Below are 26158 nucleotides of genomic sequence, written 5' to 3'. Positions count from 1 at the left end.
TCGTTTACAAAGCTTGCCTAATAGGCAAAGAGTGAAAATGTAATACACAGAATAAAAACAACCACAAATTAGCTTTACATTAAGCAAAATTTCTGTGATGTAATGAGCAGCAGAGTGATCGGTGGATATGGAGGAGAGTCTCAAGAGAAGCAGGTTCTGAAAAGTCTTTTGAAAGAAGTAATGCCAGGGTATTGGCAGGGAGTTGCAAGAAGTATGTATTAGTATGGCTGCCATAACAAAATCCCATATACTAGAGAGCTAACCAGTGGAAATATATACCCTATGTTTCTGGAAGCCAAGAATACTAAAATTAAGGTGACAGATGACAGAGTTCTTTTAGTCAGGGCTCTCTTCCTGCTTTTCTTGGCTTGTGGGTGGCCACTTCCTTGTAATGTCTTCACATGATGAAAAGGGGGTAGAGTGTGTGCTGTGGTCTCTCTCTTCTTGTAAAATGACTAATCTCTTTACTAGATAAAAGTAAAAGAAAATTACTAATCTCATCATAAGGGCCTCACTTGCAGGACCTCATGTAAACCTAACAACTTGCCAAAGACCCCACCTCTACTAAGGGTTAGGATTCAACATGTGAATTTTGATATTAGGATCTATTTTGTTTGAAAGAACTAAGAATCTATGGATTGGTGTATGCAAAGTCCATGTAGGAGATAGCAATTGTTTTGTAACTGAAATGTAGTTTGCCTGTGAAGAACTATAGGATATGTGGAACAAAGAAGATTGGGTTAAATATTAAGGCAATGAGTTGGATTCATACAGAGGACACTAGGGATCACTTAGATTTTCCTGAGTTGGGTAAGAGAGGTTTGAGAACAAAATCTCTTGCCTCATGTGTAAAACAAATGAGTTACCAACAAGTGGATGTTGTTAGTCAGCCCGATAGGAGCTGGTGAGAATCACTCATGGTAATAACTTACATAATTATGGTGTTGCAAAATATGATTCAACAACCTAGTCAGGGAAGTGGAGCAGATATTGATAATTCATGTATTTTAGAGAGAGTGAAGTTGAAGTTACAGAGATTCAAGCACTCCACTTCAGAATACTGTTTTCCCTTGTGAACATTGTGTGTTGGTATTAGCAAATTTATTGAGCTGCTAATCACATACCATGGAATTTACTCATTTAAAGAGTACATTTCAATGGTTTTTAGTATATTCACAAAGTTGTGAGCCATGACCACAATCAATTGTGAAGATTTTCTATCACTCTCAAAAGAAATCCTGCATCCTTAACCATTATCCCCCATTCCGTTCCACCCTCTAGTGCTGGACAACCACTAGGCTCCTTAGATTTGTCTATTCTAAAACTTCGTATAAAGGGAATCATTTAGTCCAGTCTTTTGTAACAGGCTTCTTTCATGTAGCATAAAATTTTCAAGGCTTTATCCAAGTTGTAGCATGTATCAGTACTTCATTTCTTTTTGTTTCTGAATAATATTGACTATTATGTGTTAAAACGCAGACATTTGGTAAGACAAATAGGAACACCTTCAGCTGAGAGCATCATTTCTTAAATCAACTTCAGTTGTGCCGTAAGCAATAGTTAAGGAAAATGGGGACATTTAATGTAGGACTGAGAAGATACAATGTGACATGATAGCTATTTCCAAATGACTGAAGAGATGTCATAAATCACCAAGAATAGACATTTTCTATCTGGCTCCACGGTGGTAGACTTAGAAGTATTGAAAGAACATGACAGCAAGAACAATTTCACTTTGGTGTGAGGGAAAAAACGATGTACAGTTCCTTCAAAAGAAAATGGACAACCACAAAAATTCATTCTTGATGAAGATGTAGACATGTGGACTGGATAGTCACATATTGTGCACATTTTAGAGCTTTGTGAATCTTTAGGATCTCTCTAAGCCACCACATTCTATATTATTCAGACATCAAAGCAGATTACTGTCAGAATTGAGATTAACACTTGGGAACTCCTTCTAGCCTCTAACACTTTGCCTACTCATCCTGCCACCCATCAGACAAGCTATTTACACAAGCTAAAGTGGGAAAGGAAAGTTAACGTGAGATGTGTTGGTTTGGTGTTTTCATAGATTATTGTGAGAATTAGGAGGAGCATGGCAGAATACAGAATCAGGAAAAACATGTGTGTGTGTGTGCATGTGTAGTGGAAGTATAAGAGAGAAAGATCAGAAGAGCAGTGTGTGTTCATGCTTGCTGATTTGGTAGTAGATGTGGCATGTAGACAGCTCTCCATTATTTGCATTGAAGGTTTTGCTTTCCAAATAAGAAGGAAAGAGTTTTGTTTGAGTAGATGCTAGAAAAATTTAGTAGCATAGACGGGAATAGCATTTGTATAGTAAGGTGTATAAAGGTGCCAAACCAAAACCCTTTTTATTGAAGATTTGTAGGATTCTGGTCAAAGATTGCAAGCAAAAGCCCATTGAGTTACTTCTGAGAGATTCTGAAACAAACCATACTTTCGGAGTATATGAGTTTTGGTGTCTTGGTACAGAGATCAGGTACAGGCAACATCTCTGCATGGATTATACCACCTCAGGCACCTGAGCATTATTGGACTGCTGGTATCTAGAGAAAGCTCTTCCAGTATGGACACGAGTTCTCCTGGTAGACACTGCACCCTTGGCAACACTCTGTTTCCCTCCAGTACCTTAAAAGACAATGGCAATGAAAGAGATGGAGCCTGGGGCAGGGGTAGGGACAGTGCTTAGGCAGTGACTTCAACCAACAGACTGGTCTGGGAGCACAAGTGAGTGTGACCGCACCTGGGAGGACTCTCAGAAATATTTGGGGAACACTATTGGAACACCTAATTTCCTGCTGAAGTGTCTTTTGAGACCATTCTGGATGAGGTCAGGGGACAGTGAAGACTATTGTAGCACATAAATTTAAAAAAGGAGGGGGATGGGAGAGGTTTAAGAAAAAAATGAGAGATAGGTGATTTCAAATGTCTCAAGCAAAGGTCACCAGGCAACTAGTGGTACTGGTACAGTGGAAGAAGCTCCAGGCTAGTAATAATCTAAGAACAATTCAAAATTCTACATTCAACTGCATATCTGTCTTTGAAAGGGCTTTAACCTCTAATTACAGTATCCCTATGTATAAATATATATGTGTTCAATTAGATCATCTGCAAAATGCCAGTCATTCTGAATTGTTGTGACTCTATTGTTTCAACAGGAGGAGACTGTTGGGAAATGTAGCGAAATGCTTTGCTATACTACTAGGGATGGAAGCTTTACCATGTGGGATGAGGGGTAAGTAAGCACTGAGAATGCAGACACTGAGTGAGCAGACTTGGGGATTTGAACCATGGAGAGTGGGAAACACAGCGGAGGGTAGATGAAGAGGTATGTGAGATTTGTTGTTTCCCTTTAGTCTTGAGTTTTTTCCAGTATTATGCATGAGGAGAAAAGGAGATTGTTTTGGTACGAAGGAAAGATCACAGATAACTCAATTTCTGATTCTATCTCACTCCTTCTGTGACTGCATCACCATCAATTCTTAAATCCTACCAAGACCTTATATCTATTGACTACTTGCCTTTTTCCATCCCTTTAACCTTGTCAGGTGCTGATTTATCTCACTTAGCTTGTAGTCCATCTTTCATCAAGATAATCATCTCCTTGCATATAACCTCAAAATATCTTCACCCTGTATTCAACAGGAAAAGCCTGAAAATCTACCTGTGTCTGCACCTGCACAGCTGAGTTTAACCAGAGAAAGCCTAGTAACCACCAACTCCACCCTTCTATTTATTAATAATTTATTGTTTATTATCAAAATCTTAGCATCATCCTTGATTCCTTCCTTCCCCTTATATGAATACTCAGTCTATCAAAAGGTGCCATTAACTCTGTCTTCTCAAGTGTCCAGAATTTGTCAAAACATCACCTTCTCAACTATATAGCCTACTTCAAGATGTCTGTGGAATGTTTTAATGCCCTGCTTTCTGATTCCTCTTCTTCTCCCTTTATCCCTTAGTATTTTCAAACTAGTAACCTGGTTCATCCTTTTAAAATGTAAGTAAGAACTACCCATTTGTTTTGCATCTTACTTAGAAGGAAATCCTCTGGGAAGTTCTTGTGATATCTGTCATACTGGGATTTACCTGCTTCATCAAGTCCTCCTTTTTCTCCCACATTATTTCCTACCACTATCTTTTATGCTTTCTGTGGCTCAATCTCATTGACATCTAGGTTATTCCTTGAACTTGCGAGACACACTCTGTCATTGGGCTTCTGCAGTTACGTTCTGCCTTCTTAGAACACTCTTCATCCAGATAACTGTTTGACTCACTCCTGCATTTCACTCAGATCTCTGTTTGAAATGTCACCTTATCAGATTTGTATATACTGTAACCGCTCACTCATCATCTTTTATTCCTGTAATTTCTCTGTAACTCTTATCAGGCAGCATATATGTTACATTTTGTGTTTATTGCTCATCTTTCCTCTCTTTAAAATAAATTCAACACAGCAGAGACTTTGCCTCGTTTGCTATTTTATATATGATACATAGAATAGTGATATGCATAGTATATGAGTGAAGAAGAGGAGCTGCAGTAAGAGTATAAATCTAGTTTTCTAAATTCATTGATTAATTCATTCAACAATATTAATTAAGCCCTATCACGAGTTGGTGCTAGCATTAGTCCTGGGAATAAACCAGTGAATAAGACAGCTTATAGTGAGGTGGGGTTGGCAGCAGTGGTAGGAGGGAGATGTTGAATACATATGTAAGTAGATCAATTAGGAAGGATAAAGTGAAAATAGTTGTACGAGCAATGAATATAATGAAACAGTGAGTTTTATGACAGAGTGCACCAGTTCAGATTTTCTGAGAAGCAGATGTCAAGACAGAATGAGACAGGATTCTGATTTACTGGGGGGAACTGCCTGTGAAGGAGCCAGAAGAAAATGACTGGGAGAAGATGAGGAGAGACTTCAAAGGAGAGGCCACTCTGACACCTGAGGAAGGAGAGAAGGAAAGAAGCTGTCTTATATAGAAAGAACCTCAGACTGTGGTGCAACTCCAAGAAGGTTTTGGCTAAGCCTGTGGGGACTGCTGCCCACTCCCACCTCCCTGGTAGATGTTGTTCATTGGAGGAGGAGTCCTGCATTGGACAGTAGAGAAACAACCTCAGTCTAGTTCTAATAGAGATAATTGCGCAGTCTTGGGCTGGGGGCAGTCTTGGACAAGGGTGGCCTCAGGCCTAGGTGTGAACACAGCAGTGAAGCCAATGGGGCAGTAGGAGGCAGTCAGTGATTTGCTTGATGCACATGGATGGCCACAGCCGGGAGTCACTCTGAGGGACGTTACATACATTGAGTTGATGTTGGAGGAGATCATTCTCAGGAGGTGAAAGATTCAAGCCGAGAAATGGATGGCAAGAAGGAACCAGCTGTGAATGCCAATCTTTGACAAAGTGCAAATGCCAACACCCTAGGGTTAGCCTCATCAAAGGTAGCAGAAGTTAATTTGACTGAAGTCCAACAGTGAAGAAAAGAGCCATAGGAGGTGACAGAAACAAGGGCTGCAAGGTAGTCAGTAACCGGAGCCTGTGGAGCTGCATAGACCCCTTCACTTTTTAAAGGTTTTTATTTATTTATTTCAGATTCAGAGTATCAGAGAAAGGGGGGGGGGGAGAGCGAGGTCTTCCATCAGCTGGTTCACTCCCCAAATGGTCACAGCAGCTCAATCTGGGCTGATCCGAAGCCAGGAGCCAGAAGCTTCTTCCGAGTCTCCCATGTGGTGCAGGGGCCCAAGCACTTGGACCATCTTCCACTGCTTTCCTAGGCCATTAGCAAGGAGCTGGATAGGAAAAGGAGCAGCCAGAACACTAACCCATGCCCATATGGGATGCTGGTGCCAAAGGCAGAGGCTTAACCTACTACGCCACAGCACTGGCCACTGTACAGACCCATTCTAAGGTGGCCAGAATTTATTCCAAATTAAAATGTGTCAGCCTCAGTTTCTTTTTAAAAACTGGAGCTCTCAGGAGCATTGTGATGAATAAACAAATCAATGCCTACCACAGTTCCAAGCACATCATGTGCTCATGCTCAGTATATTTTTTTCTTTTCTAATCAGTCAGATCAAAGAATAAGAGCAAGATAGGAGAGAAAGAGATTAAGGTGGAGGGGAAAGTGGGGGCTTTGAGGGCCAAGATGAACAGTGTAGATAGGACTGAGCTGAGAAATTATAATTGAAATTGTGATTTGGTATCCGTTTGTATCTTGCTGGTCAATGGTGACATTTTGTACATATTTTTGTGATCCCTACATGCATTGTGTTAGTTTTAAATATTTTTATTTGAAAGTCAGAATTACAGAGCGAGAAGGAGAAATGGAGAGAGACAGATCTTCCATCCTTTGGTTTACCCCCCAGATTCCCAAAATGGCCACAATGGTCAGGGCTGTGCCAAGCTGAAGCCAGGAACAAGGAGCTTCTTCCGGGTCTCCCACATAAGTGGCAGGGGTATAAACACTTGGACCATCTTCACTGCTTTTCCCAGGCCATTAGCAGGGAGCTGGATCTGAAGTGGAGCAGCTGGGACTCGAACCAGTGCCCAATTGGGATGCCACAGGTGGCGGCTTTACCAACTATGCCACTTTGCCAGTGTTTTCATGATTCTCAGCTTTTTTTCTTTTTGAGAACGAGCCTAAGGATGAGAACAGGTGTGTTTGACTTTCCCAAAATTTCAAAAATTCCTGACAAATGAAGGATCAAGCAAACCCTGGGCCAAGCTTGAAGCAGGGGCCGGCTGCTCCTCCTGTGAAAGAGCCTCCTGGCTTTAGGAAAGGCTGTGTGTTTATTTACTACACTGCATGACAAAGCAGCTATCTTGACACCTCCCCCTCTGTTTCTGCTTCCTGCTGGCTCAGCTGTTTTCCTTCCCTGCAGCCCTCTGTTTAAGCTGTGAAGCTGACATGTGTGTCTCTTGTTCAGCTCAGCAGGAACTGCAACAGAAGGGCTCCTGGAGGACAGCAAGTAGGAGCCAGGCCAAAGGGATTGAGGGAAGCATGGAGAGCTTTTCTGTTCCAATGGCAATGAGTGGCAACATTATTCCAAATAACTGTGTTAAGGAGTTTACTGGTGAGGATAGGAGATGTGAAATTTTGCAGATTTTCCATGGAGTCCACCACAGCAGCATGTGACATGGAGAGTCCATCAGCCAAAAACCAAAGGTAAGATTGTAAGGTCTGAAAAGTGATGGGGGCAGCATAGGTGTGTCAAAGGAAAATCTTTGGTTGCCACCTGTGCCTGGCCTATTCTTGCCCCTTTTATTCCCAGCTCTCTGTTATCCTAACACCCAAGAAAGTGCATTAAATGTTGCAATAGGGCAAAGCCATAGACAAGGAATGGGTCCCAGAATGTTGATTGGCGTCTTAAAATCAGGCTCAGACTCCATGCTCTGCTGCCATGTCCTCCCCTCCCCTCCTTCCTTCCTTCCAGAGAGAGAGAGAGACAGAGAGAGAGAGAGAAAGAGAGAGAAATAGGCACATAGAACCCTTATCTGCTGGTTCACTCCCCAAATGATCACAACAAGCAGGGGCTGGGTCAGGCCCAAGTCAGTTCAGGTTTCCCATGTCAGAAACCAAAGCACTTGAGCCATCACCTGCTGCCTCCCAGGGTCTGCATTAGCAGGCAGCTGGAGTCAGGTGCTGGAAACAGGTATTGAATCCAAGCATTCCAGTATGGGATGTGAAAGTCTTTACTGGTCTTAGCCTCTGGGCCAAATGCCTGCCCCTACACATCCTGTTTCTGATCTGCATGGGGTATAGAGACACAAGCAGAAGCTTCTCTTCCGTTTGGTGCACCTGAGTAGGTAGATGGGCTCAGAGTCTGCCTTTTCATAAAACCTTGCTTTTCACAATGAACCTTCGCATATGGAGCCACAAATTTTAATGTGTTCACTAGAGGTGTGTTTAGCCCTTATGCCTCAGTCATAAATGCACCCTCCTCCTTTAACAAGGTTCTCCTTTTGCCTATCTAGGGCCACACAGCTATTGACAGAGTGGTGCTTTGATCAACAAATTGCTCTTGTCCCTTTTCTAAACAGCTTTTTAGGAACTCCCAGACAGGAAGAGAGTTTGGCTGTCCGTGCACTTTCAAAGAATTTCTTGATCTAGAAAGGAAAAGTCAAAATAATCATAAAAGTTTTACTCTGACAATTCTTCAAGCAGAGATGGATGATTGATCTACACTAATAATTGCTTTTTCAACAACAAAAACAGTATTCTGAGAGTAGACACTAAGAATCATAAAACAGAGCGAGAACACTGAGAAGGGCAAGGCAAAGCAGGGCATGGCTCTTTTTCAGAAGTTCAGCTTCCTTAAGCCTATGGAGAATGCTTTCAAACAGAAGGTGGCAAACTAAAGGAATTGGTGTATAGCACAGGAGAACACCAAAAAGCAAAATGTAACAGTGGAAATACTGTGATTTCAATATGGTTTGTTTTCATTGTGATGCTGGTTTTTCTGTTTAATATTAGAACACAAGTGGAAATACTGTGTGCTGGGTTTCTTTCATTTGGCCTACAATTCACAAGTAAAGTCTCCTATTTTAAAGTGTATATTTCAGTGGTTGTTAATTTATGCACAGTACTATCAGCCTTTACCATTAAATCCAGAACATTTTTTGTTATCTCAGAAACTCCATCCATCCACTTCAGCATTCACTCCCAATTCCCTACTCACTGTGACCCCTAGTAACTACTCGTCTGCTTTCTGCCTTGTGCATTGGCTATTGTTGACTTTTCTTAGAAATGTAATCATACGGTTTGTGGCCTTTTGTGTTTATCTTCTTTGCCCCTGCTTCAAACTTCATCCTATACTCCTGCATACATGTTGTGGCAAATGTGTATACTTCATTTCTTTCTATAGTTGTTTTGCATTGCTATGTGATATTTTGTTTATCCTTCATCAGTGGACATTTGGGTGGTTTTCACATTTTCACTCCTGCAAATAGTGCTGATATGAACATTTATGCACAAGCATTGGCTTGAAAACTGGTTCCGTTTCTCTGGAGCATATACCTAGGAGTATACTTGCTAGGCCACGGGGCAACTCTGTATTTTGAGGAGCTGCCAAGCTGTTGTGCAAAGAAGCTACCCTCTTGCATTCCCACAATCACTGTGTTAGGGCTGATATGGTTAGTTCTCACTTCTTGGTTCTGTTGCTGAAATTATGTTGGACTTTGTGATGACACCAAGATTTCAAAAATCGTCAAAGAAATCAAGAATGCTGTGACTTGCATGGCCCTCCATTACTATATTGTCTCTTTTAAGTGCTTGGGCCCTGCACCCCATGGGAGACCAGGAGAAGCACCTGGCTCCTGCCTTCGGATCAGCGTGGTGCGCCGGCCGCAGCGCGCCAGCTGTGGCGGCCATTGGAGGTTGAACCAACGGCAAAAGGAAGACCTTTCTCTCTGTCTCTCCCTCTCACTATCCACTCTGCCTGTCAAAAAAATATATATATATAATTTGAGGTTCACTTTGGTCAACTTATTCATGCTCTTAAGCTAAGGGCTGTCATTCATCCCACTGTTGTTTAGATTATGAGTGGGAATTCAACAAATGGATATTGAATGAACTGAAGAATGAATAAACAGCAATTTAGTGGTTTCATTAAAAACCTTTATTTCTTTTGAAGAAATGTCTTTTTGATTCTTGCCACTAAGGCATGCTGCCATTCCTCCATTGCTGTCATAACATTTTAAGGAAGTGAGTTCAGCGCACCAACAGGAGCCCAGGAATGAAGAGACATATAGGCTTTAGTTCTGCTCTGAGACTAATTTGCTAATTAATTTGTTGGAGTAAATGATTGTCCTCAGTTTCCACACCTGACATGCGGTAGTGATATCTGCTTTAATTGCTTGACAAGTTATTGGTGGATCATAGGAAATAATTCATTTATAGCCCAGCATCAACTGCTGCCTCCAGCCCTTGGCATCCTGGGTGATGCATGCTCTGACTCTATTTCTGCTTTAATGTGATTTGATCCAGACACATGCACATGCACACACTGTCTCTTACCTCGTTCAGATGACATGTAACCCAAATTGTACTGAAACAGCTAAAAAGTATGTAAGGTATTTTCTTTAATATTTTTTAATGGCCATATGTCCATGGTTTTTCTGCTGAATTGAACTTCATTGTCAGAAACTGACCTCTTGGACTGGGTCCAGAGACCTTCTAGTCCTTCCTTTGCAGGCTTCTCTTTTCAAGATTTATTTATTTGAAAGGCAGAGAGAGAGAAAGAGAGAGAGAGAGAGACGGAAGGAGAGCGAGAAGTAGAGTGGGCAGAGATAGAGAAAGAGAGGTCCTCCATCTGCTGGTTCACTCCCCAAATGGCTGCAATGGCTAGGGCTGGGCCAGGCCAAAGTCAGGAGCCAGGAGCTTCTTGCAGGTCTCCCACATGGGTGTCAGGGGCCCGGGAGTTTGGGCCATCTTCTGCTGCTTTCCCAAGCACATTAGCAGGGAGCTGGATTGGAAGTGGAGCAGCTGGGACACAAACCAGCACCCATATTGGATGCTGGCACTGCAGGCAGCAGCTTAATTCACTACGCCAGAGCACTGGCCCCATTTTTTTAAATCTTGAAAAGTTATTCTGGGAGAGGGTCAGTGCTTGGTGAGGTAGGATTACTCACGTAGCACCAGGGAGATTTTTGAGTTCCTGTCTCCACTCAAGCTTTGACACATGCCATTTCTGGGTGTCTTTGCTTTCTGGTCTCCTCTTTCCTACCCTTTCCCTTTTCAGTCCTCTTAGGAGCAAAATCCAGTGCCTTTCATTTTCTGAAGAGAAACGCCCTAAGCGGCTTTAGTTCTTGAGCGTCAGCTGGTACCATGCCCTCAAAATTTCACTTCTCTTTCAAATGGTTTGCCAAAGCAGCTTTTTTTTTCCTTTCTTAACAAAAATAGTTCCATCCCTCAGAGAAATTCTCTGTTAAGATAATGCATTTTTTCATGTTATTCACATGTGAAAGCACTTTGCAAAGTCAAAGAGAATAGTAGATACCTAAGGGATTTTATATTCAACAATCCCTTTTCTGGCAAGGAAGGAGACACCTCTTTCCAGCATATTGGAAAATTACAGTATTTGCCCAGCAACTATTTTATTTGCTTATTGTTGATCATTCATCACAATTTATAGGGCCATAGTCAGGTGTACAATCCAAGCCTAACCAAATTCTGAGTGAACTTGTACCTGGAAATGAATGAAAGATCAATATCTTCAAGAGCCTGGATCTGTACTTTGCAAGCTCTGGATGTGCAGGCAGCCATATTTTAATCAAAAAAAAAAAAAAGCAGAAGGAGGATATCTTTAGATATTTAAAAACTACTTGAGAAAAAACAGAGACCAAACAGATGAGAAAAGAGGAGAAATCATTGGTTCCAGTCCTTTCCTGAGGCCTTGATATTCTCCTGGCTTCAGATACCAGGAAATGTTTTTGTATAATCATATAGTCCTCTCTCTACCTTTTGTTCCTTGTAAGTGAGCTTGAATTGATTTCTATGGCTTGGAACAGTAAGATTCCGAATATAATAAATAGCTACAAAATGAGGGCTTATTATTGTTATTACTATTAACATTGCTGTGGTTTCCAGGAACAGAATCTCTGTTTTTAAAAATGTGTTTATATGCTTACCTCATTTGATTCTCATGGCAGTCCTGTGAAAGAGAGCATAGATTCTATTGTCCATTATTATAGATGAGGCTCTTGACTTTCAGAGAGATTAATTGGCATGCCCTGTAACTGGCAGAGCCAAAAAGGAGGACAGAGCTTCAGGAGCCTCTGTCACACTGCAGAGATGATGTGGGGAGAAGCGCCATTTCACTGCATCCCCAACTCAGTGATGTAAAAGGAGCAACTGAGAGAAATTGAACAATATTTTGATCCCACTTATCCATTTAAGTTGAGTGACATTATAGTAAAATTCCCATGTCAGACTTAGGAAGCAAACTCTCATTGATGAAACAAATAAACAAACAGAAACTCTTATCCAAGAAAGCCATGTGATTTTATTGTCAGGTGAACCCATTCAAACACTGAAGGACTCTTCCTACCAATACGATTATGGTGTTACTTTTCATTTCAGTGTCATTTCATAAATCACTTCCTTATCTGTATCTGTAATTTTCTCTATGTTGAACTAAGTGCTTAATAGTGGCCTGAGAACACAGTCCTGTGATATTGAGCATATGGTATACTCAAAACACCTGGAAAATGGACACAAAGAAAGGCTCTCCTCGAATGTGGCTTTCTTCTAATGTGGATTGTACTGTGATTCTTTGTAGACAACCCTGTTAGACATCCAAACTAACAGGTTTGGTCTCAGGATATAACAGCCTCCCTGAACTGGCCTGGGAAGAATTGCTCTCTGCATCTTTGCAAGCCCCTGGCCAGGGTGCAGAGGGTGACCTCAGCTTACTGATGACATGCACATTCTCAGGGGGGCTCCTCCAGGTGCCCATCCACTAAGGCTCCTGGTCTGCTGGGGTTGTCCACAAAACATTCTTTCAGACAGGCCAAAGTGACAGAAATAGGCCTCAGCTGTTAGATCCCTGTATGCAAAGCCTTGCATTATATTTATAAAAAAGTATATATATATATGTACATATATATTTAAATACTGTTTCATTTCCTTTGGATATATAACTTATAGTTAGATTGCTGGATCATATGAGGGTACTAAAAAAGTTTGTGGAAAAGTAGAATTAAAAGATCATTTTATATTGATGCAAACATTTTTTGAAATCCAACAATAGTTTTTTTTTCATAATATACATTTTCCATGAACATTTTGAAGACTCTCTCATATAGTAGTTAATTTAAAAAAATTAATATACACATAAAAATTGTACATATTTGTGAAGTACCACGGGATGTTTCACTTCATATACATGCCATGTAATGTTCAATGATGGAAAATATATCAGTCTCTTCAAACATTTTAAAAAGATTTTATTCATTTATTTTAAAGAGCAACAGAGAGAGAGAGAGAGAGAGATCACTTATCGGCTGGTTGACTCACCAAATGACTACAACAGCTGGAGGCTGGGTGAGGCTGAAGCCAGAACCAGGATCTCCTTCTGGGTCTCCAACATGAGTAGTAAGGACCCAAGCACTTGAACCATCTTCTGCTGCTTTCCCGGGCACATCAGCACAGAGCTCCATGGGAAGTGGAGAAGCCTGTATTCAAACCAGCACCCATATGGGATGCTGGCATTGCAGGCAGCTGCTTAACCTGCTGTGCCACAGCACCAGCCACCTCAAACATTTAACTTCTCATTATGGTGAAACATTCAAAATGGTGTCATAATTTCTTGGTTTCTTTGGTTTATTAATAGAAAAACTAGAGAGGCATACAATAGTTTATAGAGAATTTTTACAGAGAAATATACAGTAGAGTTTTTATAGAAAAATGTTTAACTCCTTAACAGCATAATTACTCTATAGTACAATAGAACCAACAGTGTGTCAAGGTTCCCTTCCCTCCACATCCTGGAAAACACTTGTTATCTTTTATCCTTTTTATAATAGTCAATTCGACTGGAGTGAGGTGATCTGTTTTTGTGGATCTGACTTGCAATGAAATGTAGCTCTACCAAAGAATAAAATGGTGTCACCCACCTAGAATTGTGGAATGCCTCCCTGGGGGGTTCAGGTAACAAATGCAGCAGGAGTTGTCACACAAGGCAGTTTAATTGCAGCAAATAGGGAAACCGCAACGAATTGTTTCCAAAACCTTGACAACCAAAGGATGGGTAATGGCTATCTTTTATTTTAAAGGAAATTAGCATGCAAGAGAGGAAGTTCTTGTCATTGTGTGTAGGAGTAAGGAGGGGTTCACACAGATGCAGTTCAGAAACATGTCTTGACATACATCATATGTCCCAATCAGAATGCTTATGCTCCTTCCTGGTGGAGATCTTTGTATTAAAGTGAAGTGAAGGGTGACCTTTGGGTACTTTTTGACCCATCTGCACAAACATTGCCCTTGAAGTAGGGTCTGAACCAGTCCAAAGTGGGTCAAGATTGCAACCCTCCCTGTAACTGAAAACCTGAAAAAAAGGCTTTGGAAAACATCGGGTACTTTGGAAGTCTTAAAATCTTGAAGTAGAGTCCGGCACCTTGGCTCACTTGGCTAATCTTCTGACTGCGGCGCTGGCACCCTGGGTTCTAGTCCTGGTTGCTCCTCTTCCAGTCCAGCTCTCTGCTGTGGCCCGGGAAGGCAGTGGAGGATGGCCCAAGTGCTTGGGCCCTGCATCCGCATGGAAGACCAGGAGGAATCACCTGTCTCCTAGCTTCAGATCGGCACAGTGCGCCGGCCGCAGCAGCCATTTGGGGGATGAGCCAATGGAAGGAAGACCTTTCTCTCTGTCTGTCTCTCTCTCTCACTGTCTAACTCTGCCTGCCAAAAAATATTAATTTTATTATAAATTATATAATAAAATATTAATTGAGATTCTAATCAGACAAATTTAATGTACTCTGGTTATTTTTCTTTGTATGTTTTTATAGGTACAGGTACATTCCCATGTCACTCCTCAGATGAGAAAAAAATGTCCCTCCACATTCAATATATTTATTTTATTTTTATTCTCTGTGTTTCACATGTTGGTGCTCCACATTTTCTTGAATTATTTTTGCTTACTCAATTTTCTAGGCAAGAGAGGGTGTTGGAGCACTTAGTTTAGGTCAGATTGTGATGTCATCCAATTTCATAATTCTTATCCTCTTTTTGTATAGCAAATATGCTGTATAGATAATGTGTTCAAGAATCATATATTTATTGATGAATTACCTATCAAGTGCTCTATAGGATAGGATTTGTTTTAGTCCTAAGAAAATACAGAACTGATCCAGACACACACTGTCTCTGCTGTTCATTATCTTCTGTTTAAATGGACATTCAAGTGGTAGATGATAAACAAGAAAACAAAATGATGTTTTCAAATGGTGTGAGACATAGGGCAAAACAATCAGGGAGTTGTAGGCAGAGACCAGTTTAAATGATGGGGAAGGGTAGACTTAGCAAAACAAAGTACATTTTGAGCTGAAATCTGAAGGACGGAACTGACTAAAGTGTAGGGTATGGTGAGAGCACTTCAAACAGGGGAAGCTGGCACATCTACAGGAAGAGCCATTGGCAGGAGCAGGGAGGGTAAGCCAGCGATGTCCTGTGAGTATGTGGTGGGCCAGGGTTTGAAGCAGTAAACAGGATCTGGATGGTGGAAAGATGCAGTGGGAGCAATTAGAGGAGAACTAACGGAGAAGGGGTGTGAGCTGAATATCATGAAAGATCACTCTTGCCACGATACGGAGAAATGCTGAATTGTTAGTGAAAGCAGGAACTGTACAGGAAGTTAGACTAGGGCAGTGTACTCCAGCATTAGATGCAGCAGGACCTGTGGATCACTTGGTTGTAGTGGATGGTGGCATGGAACAGAGAGAAATTAGGCATGATGTGAAGATTTTTTTCTTTTTTCTTTTGATTGAGTAACTGACAGAGCCGTTTCCTAACATGGAAATCATGGAGAGGAATGGGTTAGTAGAGATAGTCAGTCATCAACTGCTTCTTTAACATTTTAACCCAGTTAGGTGCCTAGGTTAAGATGGCAGAAAGGCAGCTGAACACAGGAGTCTAGAATTCAGATTGAGGGGATGAATCTGGCCTCAGAAAGAGATCCTGGATGTGGGAGCATGGGAACGCTATGTGCAACTTTAGGGAAGACAAGGATGGCCCCAGCAGAAGATGTGGGTAGTAAAGAAGGAGTGGGGGAAATGAAATCTAGGATTCGAAGCAGCAGAGGGACCCCACTCCGAGGCTACATCTGAAGAGATAGTGAGCTTTTGGTCATGGAATCCAGAAGTGGTGGTGGTGGGGTGGTTCGGAAGAGCACCAGTGCCAACCCGGGGACTGCTGTCAAAACAGGCTCAACTCAGAGAAAACTCCATGGAACTGGCAACTCTGAGGTAACTGGTGACCTTGGAAAGAATTGAATCAGTGGAAAGGGCATGACATAACATGTTTATAGTTTGAGGGATGAATTGGATAAAAGGGGTTGGAGGAAATAAGTAAGGCAACGAAATAGAACATTTGGGCTGGGAAGAGGAATAAAACTGCAACAGTAATTGGAGGAATATGGGATTGGCAGAGACATTTTAAAAATGGAAACAGTAGAGAATACTTATATGCTCGTGGAAACAGGTTTGAGAGGACAGTGGGGCGTTTGAATTAGGAGTGGCAGAGAAAATGAATAGATGTGTGGCTGGGAGTAACTGTTCTCTGTGACCAGTGAGTTGAGGTGGGCATCAGCTGAGAGCTAAAAGTTGGGGGTGAGGGAAGCAAGTATAAGGAAAGAGGAAGACCTGGGTAACTGGGAGTAGATTGGGAAAGCAAGCAAGGAGAGGATGTTTCAGTTGTGTCCTAGTTATCATGAATGAGTTACTTTTCAATGCATGAATGATGAGTGTGTCAAGTAGTATGATTGACATATTTTCAAAGGTTCAGGAAATAAAGTTTCATGCTAATTTTAGAGATAGCTTTCTAATAATTGTTAGAATTTAGTTGATTCTGTCTCCATTTAGCTCATTTATTTTCTGTTCTGATTTTAGTTGACTGGAACCCGCTGGATCCTCTATACTTACTCACACCTAGTCAGACTAAATACCAAGTGTCTTCACTAAAGAGTGAAATAATCCAGAGTCCTTCAGATGTAATTAGAACTCTTAGAACTTACAACTCCTGTCCTGTAAATTGAGATGCCATATTACCGTAGAATTCTACTTCATATTTTCCACAAGAATTTTCTAAAATGTATACATATGCATACATGGAAAAATTATTTTCAAATATATTCAAATAATGCATAAGATAAACAGATCTTGGAAATAATTTAAGTTCTTGAAAGAGGAAATAAAAAACATGGATTCTACTAACTATAAGATTATGCATATGAAGAACATAATTTGTAAGAAAGTGATATCAAAGGTCCTACTAAATATGGAAAATAAAAACATTGGTTAAAAATTTGATATAGTCTATTTTTCAAATTTCCCCAATTTTATGTTATATCTCTACATTTTTAACTGAGGCACAATATGAACTATGATTTCTAAACATGGAGTTGGGTATGTTTGTACATGATGAACTAATATTTTAATAAGTAATAAATTAGCATACAAATATGAATTTTCAATTTCCTCAGTATACTGAATTCCAATTGATTTTTAGTTGAATTATGCATTATGATCGTGGGGCAACTGAAATTATAAAACACCTTTATATTATCTTACTGAATTCTTCACTGATTTGCCTAGTAGCCCAGAAAATTATTATGTAATGAGTATTACTTTTCTTTCTTGTTTACTTATTACTAGGCTTTCATACCAAGATAGCTATAGAAAATGTTATGCTTTTCCTAATATTGTTCCAAAACATCTAAAATGACTTCTTTCAGGGTTTTCAAATGAATACTATGTGTATATTTTATAAGAGAAATTAATTTACAAATTGAGTCTTTTAAGTCTCAAGTATCTCTTACAATTCTATTGATGCTGAGCAGCAAAAAAGCAAAATCTGCACTGCCAGGCTAAAGGATGTTTTCATTTAGAAATAGCAGTTTTATCACAAAAATTTTGTAGCTCATCTGCTCTATGAACAAATAAAAATATGTATATTTTAATGTCATAGAATGTTGCACTTTGGGAAATGCAATTATTTATATGTGCACCACTGCCAATTCCAAATACATGTTTGTTTTTTGAGCTCACAGCTGCCACAGGGTTTCTAGATTGAACAATTGGCTGGGATCCTGGCATCTACATGCTGTCATCCTGGGCAGAGTGAGCATCCCCATCCCTTGGCTTACTTTGGCCAGCTGTATGTGGATAGGTTTGATAGTGTGCTGGTTTGGGGAATAGACTTTAAAGACCGTCAGTAACTGCTTTCCCTCCTAGACGTTGCCATCACCCTCAGAAGAACAAGTGTTTGCCCAGAGAAGTGATCCAGTGAGACAGAGGAGAAACATACAAACTGAGTCATCAGCTGAATGACTCTCCTAACAGTTGACCCTGAGCTGCCAGTCTGACCCATATCTTCAAAATCAGTCACTTCTCATAGACACCCAAGTCTGCACAATTATCCCAGGCTGAGCCATCATCTCACTTTTGATTATTGCATTCATCTATTTGTTGGCTTTACTGCTGACAGCTAACCAGGAGCTAGGAATTGAACCCTGAACCTCCAGTGTCCAGCAGCATCTGAACTACTGGGTCAAATGCCTGCCTCTGAAGATTGCTTTGGAGATGAAGTCATGTGTCTGACAGACTACAACAGAAGCTAGAAATACAAACAGTAGACCTAACAAACTCACTCATGATTATTTTAATGCAAATATTAGTATTCTGATAAAATGAAAAATCCTGGGCAAATGCTAAATCATCATAAATGAGGCCCATTCAGGCCCAACTGGTAGCTGGGGTCTCACACACACACACACACACACACACACTGTAGCAATAGGCTCCGAATTGTCCTCCCCCAACCTATTAATCCCTTTCCAGGCATTTCTCCAGAAGGAAGGAACAGACTCAGGGAGAGAGGGAAGGGAAGAAGATGCGGAAGAACTGAGAGACGGAGGGAAGAACACAGAGGGCCAACAGTAATAAACCATCTGAACTAATCAAAGAAGTGCCCTAAAAACACAAAATCAAGGATCTATTCTGTGACTCAGTATATTCTTATGGTAAAAGCCATATTCCATTTTTCAGGCTTGATGGCACTAGCCATAAATCGTCCACCTAATGCCTTTGGCTCACAACTTTCTGATTATAACACTGTTTCCAATACCTGTTTTCCCCAGGAAGAGAATGTGCTGATCAGCAAACATGAGATGCTTTCTTCTTGATAATGTAATTCTTATTTTAAAACAACGAATTGGCTTTCTGGTTTCATAAACAGTCAAACAGACATTTTGAATGTATTGTGCCTTTGGATCTGGCCCTATTATCTTTTTCTGTCACATTCTATTCTGGACAGAAGTCTTTATTTCTGATTCCTTACTAATTCAGTCATTCAACCAATGTGTATACAGGACTTTATTTGGAGGCAGGAAAACTTATATCACATACATTTAGTGAATTGTTGAAACAGGAATATCGAATCCTGTGTATTTTCTACTGTATTACAGCTTCTGTAGGTTTGGATATCCTTCCAAGTCATGCAGAAAAAAAAATAGGAGTTTTCAACCATTTGCATATCTAAATATTTTTGCATTTGATTCAATGACATTGAAATTGTGAAATTGTGATTTGAGATGATGAAGTTAAGCAGAAAAATATCACTAATAATCACTTGACATATTTTTCTGTTTTAAAAACACTTTTCCAATGTGCAGTGTTACACAAATAAAATCTTTTCTTTTCACCCAAATCTGAACCATGCCCACTTATTTAACTGACTCACTCAATGCTTGAATTGCAATGTAGACTCTAAAGAGAATCCGAGATGTGAAAAAGTAAACAAGTATGCTTTGGGCTGTATTTCTTTGCAATTTATTTTCTTTTCACACCACCTGAGATCTTTAAACCCTCAACATGTTAGGTTTTTAATTCATTGAGCATCTCTGCTCAAACTCTGCTGTGCATGAAAATCACCCAGGGCTCTTGTTAAAAGGTAAATTACAATTGAGAAAGTCTGAGGGAAAGCCTGTGAAACTGGATTTCTGACAAGCTCTTGGAAGATGCAGATATTGCTGATACACAGGCCATGTTGAGTAATAAGGTTCTAGAATATGAGCCAAGCTACTAATATTTTGGAATATTTTATGAATAGATTTCTGACAAAAAAAGGTAAAGTTGCATTAGTCTTGGTTAGTATTGACCAGCAATGAAGAATCATGAAAATGTGCTTTCTGTTTTAAGAGCTGAGAGTTTACCCAAATTATTACAAATGTGTCAGTTAATAATTATATGCATTGAGATATTTAAGTATATGCAACTGTGTTAATGAATGTAAGATATATATTTACAGCTTATCTAGCTTTCTTAGTTGCAAAAACAAAACTCAGTTTACATATTATGTTTGTGGAATTTTTTTCTTTTTCTTTTTCTTTTTGACAGGCAGAGTGGACAGTGAGAGAGAGAGAGAGAGAAAGAAAAAGGTCGTCGGCACACCACGCTGATCTGAAGCCAGGAGCCAGGTGCTTCTCCTGGTCTCCCATGTGGGTGCAGGGCCCAAGCACTTGGGCCATCCTCCACTGCACTCCCAGGCTACAGCAGAGAGCTGGACTAGAAGAGGAGCAACCAGTACAGAATCCAGCTCCCTGACCGGGACTAGAACCCAGTGTGCCGGTGCCGCAGGCAGAGGATTAGCCTATTGAGCCATGGCGCCAGCCTTGTGGAATTTTTTTTAACATGGAAAGTAATCAGCTCAAGAAAAATAGTGTAGTTGGGTTGGCACCATGGCACAGCAGGAGAGCCACCACTTGTGAGGCTGGCATCCCATGTGAGTGCCAGTTTCGTGCCCCAGCTTCTCCACTTCTTATCTGGTGCCCCGCTAATGGCCAGGGAAAAGCAGTGGAAGATGGCTCAAGTGTTTGGACCTCTGCCACCCACATAAGAAATGCAGATAAAGCTCCTGGCTTCTGGCTTCGGCCTCATTAAGCCCTGGCCATTACTGCCATCTGGGGAGTGAATCAGCAGATGGAACATCTCTCTCTCTCTCCCTTTCTCTCTATAACTCTTACTTTCAAATAAATAAATAAATCTTTATTTTTAAATATTTTTGAAGATTTATTTATGTATTTATTTGAAAGAGTCTCACAGAGAAGGAGAGGAGAGAGAGAGAGAGAGAGAGAAAGATAGAGAGAGGTCTTCCATCCTCTGGTTCACGCTCCAGTTGGCTGCTACCGCCAGAGCTGTGCCAATCTGAAGCCAGGAGCCAGGAGTTCTTCTAGGTTTCCCACACAGGTGCAGGGGTCCAAGCATTTGGGCCATCTTCCACTGCTTTCCCAGGCCATAGCGGAGAGCTGCATCAGAAGTGTGCTCTTGTTCAGATATAAACATTTAACATATTACTAGAAATACTTGTTACTTCTTCCCTTGGCTTAATTTGTATACATTAAGAACAATTTATGAAACACAAATGTTTCTAAAATATTATATTTCCTCTTGTTCTGAGGAAAATGAAAAATCTAGTATAAAAGTGCAAAATATAAAATTCGTGACTATAATGTCTTACCATGACTTAACTATGTATAGAATGAAGTATACAAGGTATTTCAGCTCACTTACTGTTTCTTCTACCTCTCAATAAACCTTGAAAAGCCTTGATATTAACTTGCTATATTAAGAAAGCGGGCATTTAAAAAGTTATTCTATTTCTATGGTAATCAGAACCCTCAATTTCTATCTGATTCTTGAATTAAAGCAGTCTCATTAACATGAGTACAATAAACGTTTTTAAGTGTGGCTAGGATCATTTCCATAATTTTGTATTTTCAATCTTTCCTTGGCATTCTTGAACCTGACATTGTGCTATCATTTGCAAAGCTAAAATCCATTCAAGAATAATCTTTGATAGAAAAAGGAAGAACCAAGAAGACAGACACCACATTGAATGCAAGTTTGCTTTTTTATCACTAACTCAATGGGTAGGAAGAAAAATATCATGAAGTAATTCATCATACGGGTAGGATTGATTAAATTGCTAGAAATAGTCATTGTTTTCATCTAATTTTGGAGTGACTGATACCCAGTGCTCTGTGCTTTCACTTGGAAATGGAACTAGCTAGAAGTAACTATGTGCCATACAAAAATGGTGTCTGTGCCATTACCCTCTGGCTTTATCTAGAACACTCTAAAAAACAGGGTAAAAGCTAGGATAATAGCCATAAATATAAACAGAAATACTAAAATACTTACAAAATGCTTTCTTGAATTTTTGTGTTTCACAAATATCTCTACACATTTTAGTTTGGTGAACAGGCGTCTTATTTTGTGTGTCTCTGGGTATTCTAGCCAACTTTCAATTATGAATGTGTTCATTTAATTGAAAGGATTGAATAAATTATATGCTTTCCTAATGAGAGCACTTTCTTTTCTAAATAAGCAGTTTTACATAAAATACTTCAGTAAGTAACTTGTCTGTATTTCACTGATTTTTGAAATTTATGTCAGGAACTTCTGTTTCACTACAGGAGCTACATACTTATTTCTTTACCATTTTTTTTTTTCTGAACTTGGTGTCACCAGATGAAGTTAAATATAATTTCTATGCAACTTCTTACACTGTGAAGAGCAAGCACTTTAGGCAAATAAAGCAAAACTATGCCTCAAAAACCCACATCCTCAATGGATGTCTTTTAGAGGAAGTGCTATTTTTTTTTTTCAATCGAAACAGGATACTTAGATCCTTCAGAGATAAAATAGCAAAGCCTACCAGACTCTTAGCTTCTGAAACCACAGTCTGTACCTGTCATTTATTGCTTTGTAAATGAACTAAAAATAAAAGACTGATGGGCTGTGTAAAATCCATCATTTCTCTTAATGGCCTACTAAGAAGCCATGTGTTTGGGATGTTACTCAATGATTCTCTTTCTATTTGGGGGTAAAGAGAGCTCTTACAGCACTTGGTTATTGGATGACTACTCTGACTTGGAGGTAAAATAATAATTTGAGCTGATTAATTCCTTTCTATAAATGCACTAAGCACATGATTTTGCTTTCTAAAACCACAGAAATTAGAAGGATTCTCAATGTCTTGTCCATCCTCATGTCACTCTGAAAACCAAACTGTATCTGATATGGGTAAGGGGTTATTAATTTAATTTTATTTTTTTGCTCTAGGTTCTTGTCATGTACAAAGACAAACATACTAAATGCTGACACAAATAAGGTACACAAAGTTATGACATTTATTTAAAAGGTGATAAAGTGAACATACACACACATGTCAGCATGGGTTGCCCCACATAGAGAAATACCCATCATGAGTGGACAGAAGATTTTCTGGAGAGGAGATGAGTGGAGGAGGGGAGGCAGAAAGAACTCCTGGTAGACCTTCCAGCCATGTTCTGTGGTGGAAGAGAGACTCAAACACTCCTAGTAGTTGGTCTGTTTAATGAGATTGGGGGTGATGCCTCCAGACATGAAGCCACGAGGGAATGATATGGCACCTCCACAAATTCCACCTGGTACTCGATATCCATATTTTCATGGCATTCACCTTATGTCCTGGATGAAGCAGATGCATCCTGGGATAGGAGTTGTTTTGACTGACAAGTAGAAGGATAGTTACATAGGGTCTTGTGACTTCCAGCTCAACAGACCTAGCTAGCTGCCTGCCTATCCTGTATCATATCTAAATCAACTAGATGCTGGCACTGCAGGCAGTGGCTTTACCTGCTTTGCCACAGCGCCAGCCCCCATCAAAATTCTACTTGTGTCCAAAGCTAATGCTGAAATTGTTGTTATGTGGCTATTAGAACCCCCTCCTGCTGAAGAACACATCTCCGCTAATCTCTCTCTCTTCTCTCTTGTGTCATCTCGCTAGCCTGTCTCTGCTCCATCTTGTCTCTACCCATCTCTGTTGTTCCCTGTCTCCCATGCTTTCAATTTCTTCAATGCGCCTAGCTTTTCCCTTTTAGATCTTTTCCCCTCTGAATGTAAATACCTCTAGGGACATTTATTCAGAAATAATGTACTATGAACATCTAGAAACTTCTAGAAAGAGTAGGGCACTCTGCACTTATGTATTTCCTCACCTCTAACTTGGTCTCTCACAGAACTCCACAAGAGCTGGATATGGGAGTAACTCCCTCCACACCACATGGTTCCCAGACACTATTCACCTTCCCATCTATCGCCTTTGCTAGAGTAGACTACTTAGTTCTTGAACTCCTCACTTTTCTGGGCTTGTCTGTTTGTTTTCTCCATTTCCTTCTATCTCTCACTAGTCTTGAAACAAAAAGATTTAAGTCAAATTATGGGCAGAGCTGAGCAAATTCTTAGGCATAAAAGAAAAATGAATGCCAGTCTGATTGTTGAGAGAAAGGCATCAAACTGCCCAGACCCCAAAATTATATATGAAAAGCAGTAATTATCTACACTTCTAATTAGCTAAATATATAAAACTATAATTTTATCTTCAGTTGTCACCATGGGAAGAACTGCTTTGTTCTACCCACATATTGCTGGGTGGAAAATACTGCTAGGATGGCTTGAGCTGACCTGCCAGAGAGACCACTGGACAGGGAGGGGCAGGCCTAACCTTTTTGACATTGGTATGATTATAGGGATGAGGTGTTGGCTTCCCAACTGAGTTTTCTGTTGCTAAGAAAGGAAGGTTTAAAAAGCACCAGTCTGAGATGACTTTTTTAGAGGTTTATTTATTTAATTTCATCTACTTGAAGGCATAATGACAGGGAGAGGAGAAAGAGAGAGAGAGAGAGAGAGAGAGAGAGAGAGAGAGAGAGAGATATCTTCCATCCACTGCTTCTTTGTTTTTAAGGATTTATATATTTATTTGACAGGAAGAGTTACAGAGAGGCAGAAGCAGAGAGAGAGAGAGAGAGAGCGAGCGAGCTTCTATCCTCTGGTTCACTCCCCAAATGGCCACAATGGCTGGAGCTTGGCTGATCCTAACCAGGAACCAGGAGCTTATGCATCTGCCAGACGGGTGCAGGGGCCCAAGGACTTGAACCATCTTCTACTGCTTTCCCAGGCCATAGCAGAGAGCTGAATCAGAAGTGGAGCAGGTGGGACAGGAACTGGTTCCCATATGAGATGCTGGCAATGCAGGCAGTGGCTTTACCTGCTTTGCCACAGCGCCAGCCCCCATCCAACATCCACTGCTTCTTTCCTCAAATGCCCACAACAGCCAGGGCAGGGCCAGGAACCTGGAGCTCCATCTGGGGCTCCCATGTGTGTGGCATGGGCCCAAGTACATGGGCCATCATTTGCTGCTCAAGAGGTTGCATTATCAGGAAGCTGGATCAGAAATGGGGCAGCCAAGACTTAAATGGACACTATGATATGGGACAGGGGCTTCTCAAGCAATAATTCAACCCTCTGAGCCTCAACATCTGCCCCTGAGACAACGTTTTAAAAAGCAAGATAGTCTTTCTGGTTGTGCTAAATGCTGCATTCACTTTAGTGAGGAAGAGCATATCCATTTCCTACGGTTGTTTTAACAAAGTACCCCAAAACTGAAGAACTGGAAGGCTGCCATCACGCTGTCAGCAAAGCTGTTCTCTGAAGCTCCAGGAAAGACTCCTTCCTGGTCTTGGAGGCTTCAACTCTCTGCCAGCTGTCCTGAGTGGGGATGTGTCACTCCAATGTCTGTGTTTGTCTTCACTTCACTTTTCCTTTATGTGGGTGTCTCTGTGTCCACATTTCCCTCTTCCCATAATGACACCATCATATTGGATCTGGAGAATATGCATTTTACATGAACTTCTAGAATACCCCTCTTATGACCTCATCTTAAGTTGATTACATTTACAGTTTTGAGGAGCTGTGTATTATAAGAGGACACTATTCAACTCAGTGCAGATTGAAAAAAACTAAAATGAGTGCTTTGGAACATAAAAAGGGGAAAGGCAGGAGGACGTTTGGTTTAGTGGTTAAGATGCCTGTTAGGATGTCTGTGTCCTACATGGGAGTACCTGGTTCTGATCCCCAGCTCTGACTCCTGATTCTAGCTTCCTGACAATGCAGTACCTAGGAGGCAGTGATGATGATTCAAATATTGGGTTCCTGCAGCCCATTTGGGAGACCTGGATTGTGTTCCTGGTGGCCCCTGCTTCATTGTGGGCATTTGGAGAATGAACCAATCTTTCTCTGCCATCAAAATAGACAGACAAATAGATAAAAAGAATGAAAAGACTTTCAATTTTATGAATTCTTTTTATGAAAGAATTTATGAAAGAATTCCTTCTTTTCATAAAAAATTACTGATCACATTTTATTTTTTCTCTTCAAACCTCACTAAAACAACACTAAAGATAAGGAAATAGGCCATAGCAAATATAGTAGCAAACTAACCAGCACTAGAAACAGATAATATGGGAAAGACTCTTTTTTTAATGTGAAAATACTTTAACATTTTCAAATACATGTAACCAAAGTTAGGATGCTATGA

At 40.4% G+C, this 26158-nt stretch overlaps 1 long non-coding RNA gene across 1 annotated transcript in view; it reads left to right on the top strand.

The window, feature by feature from the left end:
• Window positions 1-26158, top strand: part of LOC127491648 (uncharacterized) — a 48687-nt gene that overhangs the window by 1503 nt on the left and 21026 nt on the right. Inside the window, exon 2 of the long non-coding RNA XR_007920497.2 lies at window positions 3183-3259. This is a non-coding gene — a long non-coding RNA (uncharacterized lncRNA). The remainder of the gene's footprint in view (window positions 1-3182; window positions 3260-26158) is intronic.

This window comes from Oryctolagus cuniculus, chromosome 3, assembly GCF_964237555.1.
Source record: "Oryctolagus cuniculus chromosome 3, mOryCun1.1, whole genome shotgun sequence".
NCBI classification, from domain to species: Eukaryota; Metazoa; Chordata; class Mammalia; order Lagomorpha; family Leporidae; genus Oryctolagus; species Oryctolagus cuniculus.
The sequence above is the reverse complement of the archived record's forward strand: the minus strand, read 5'-3'. Positions and strand labels throughout refer to the sequence as shown.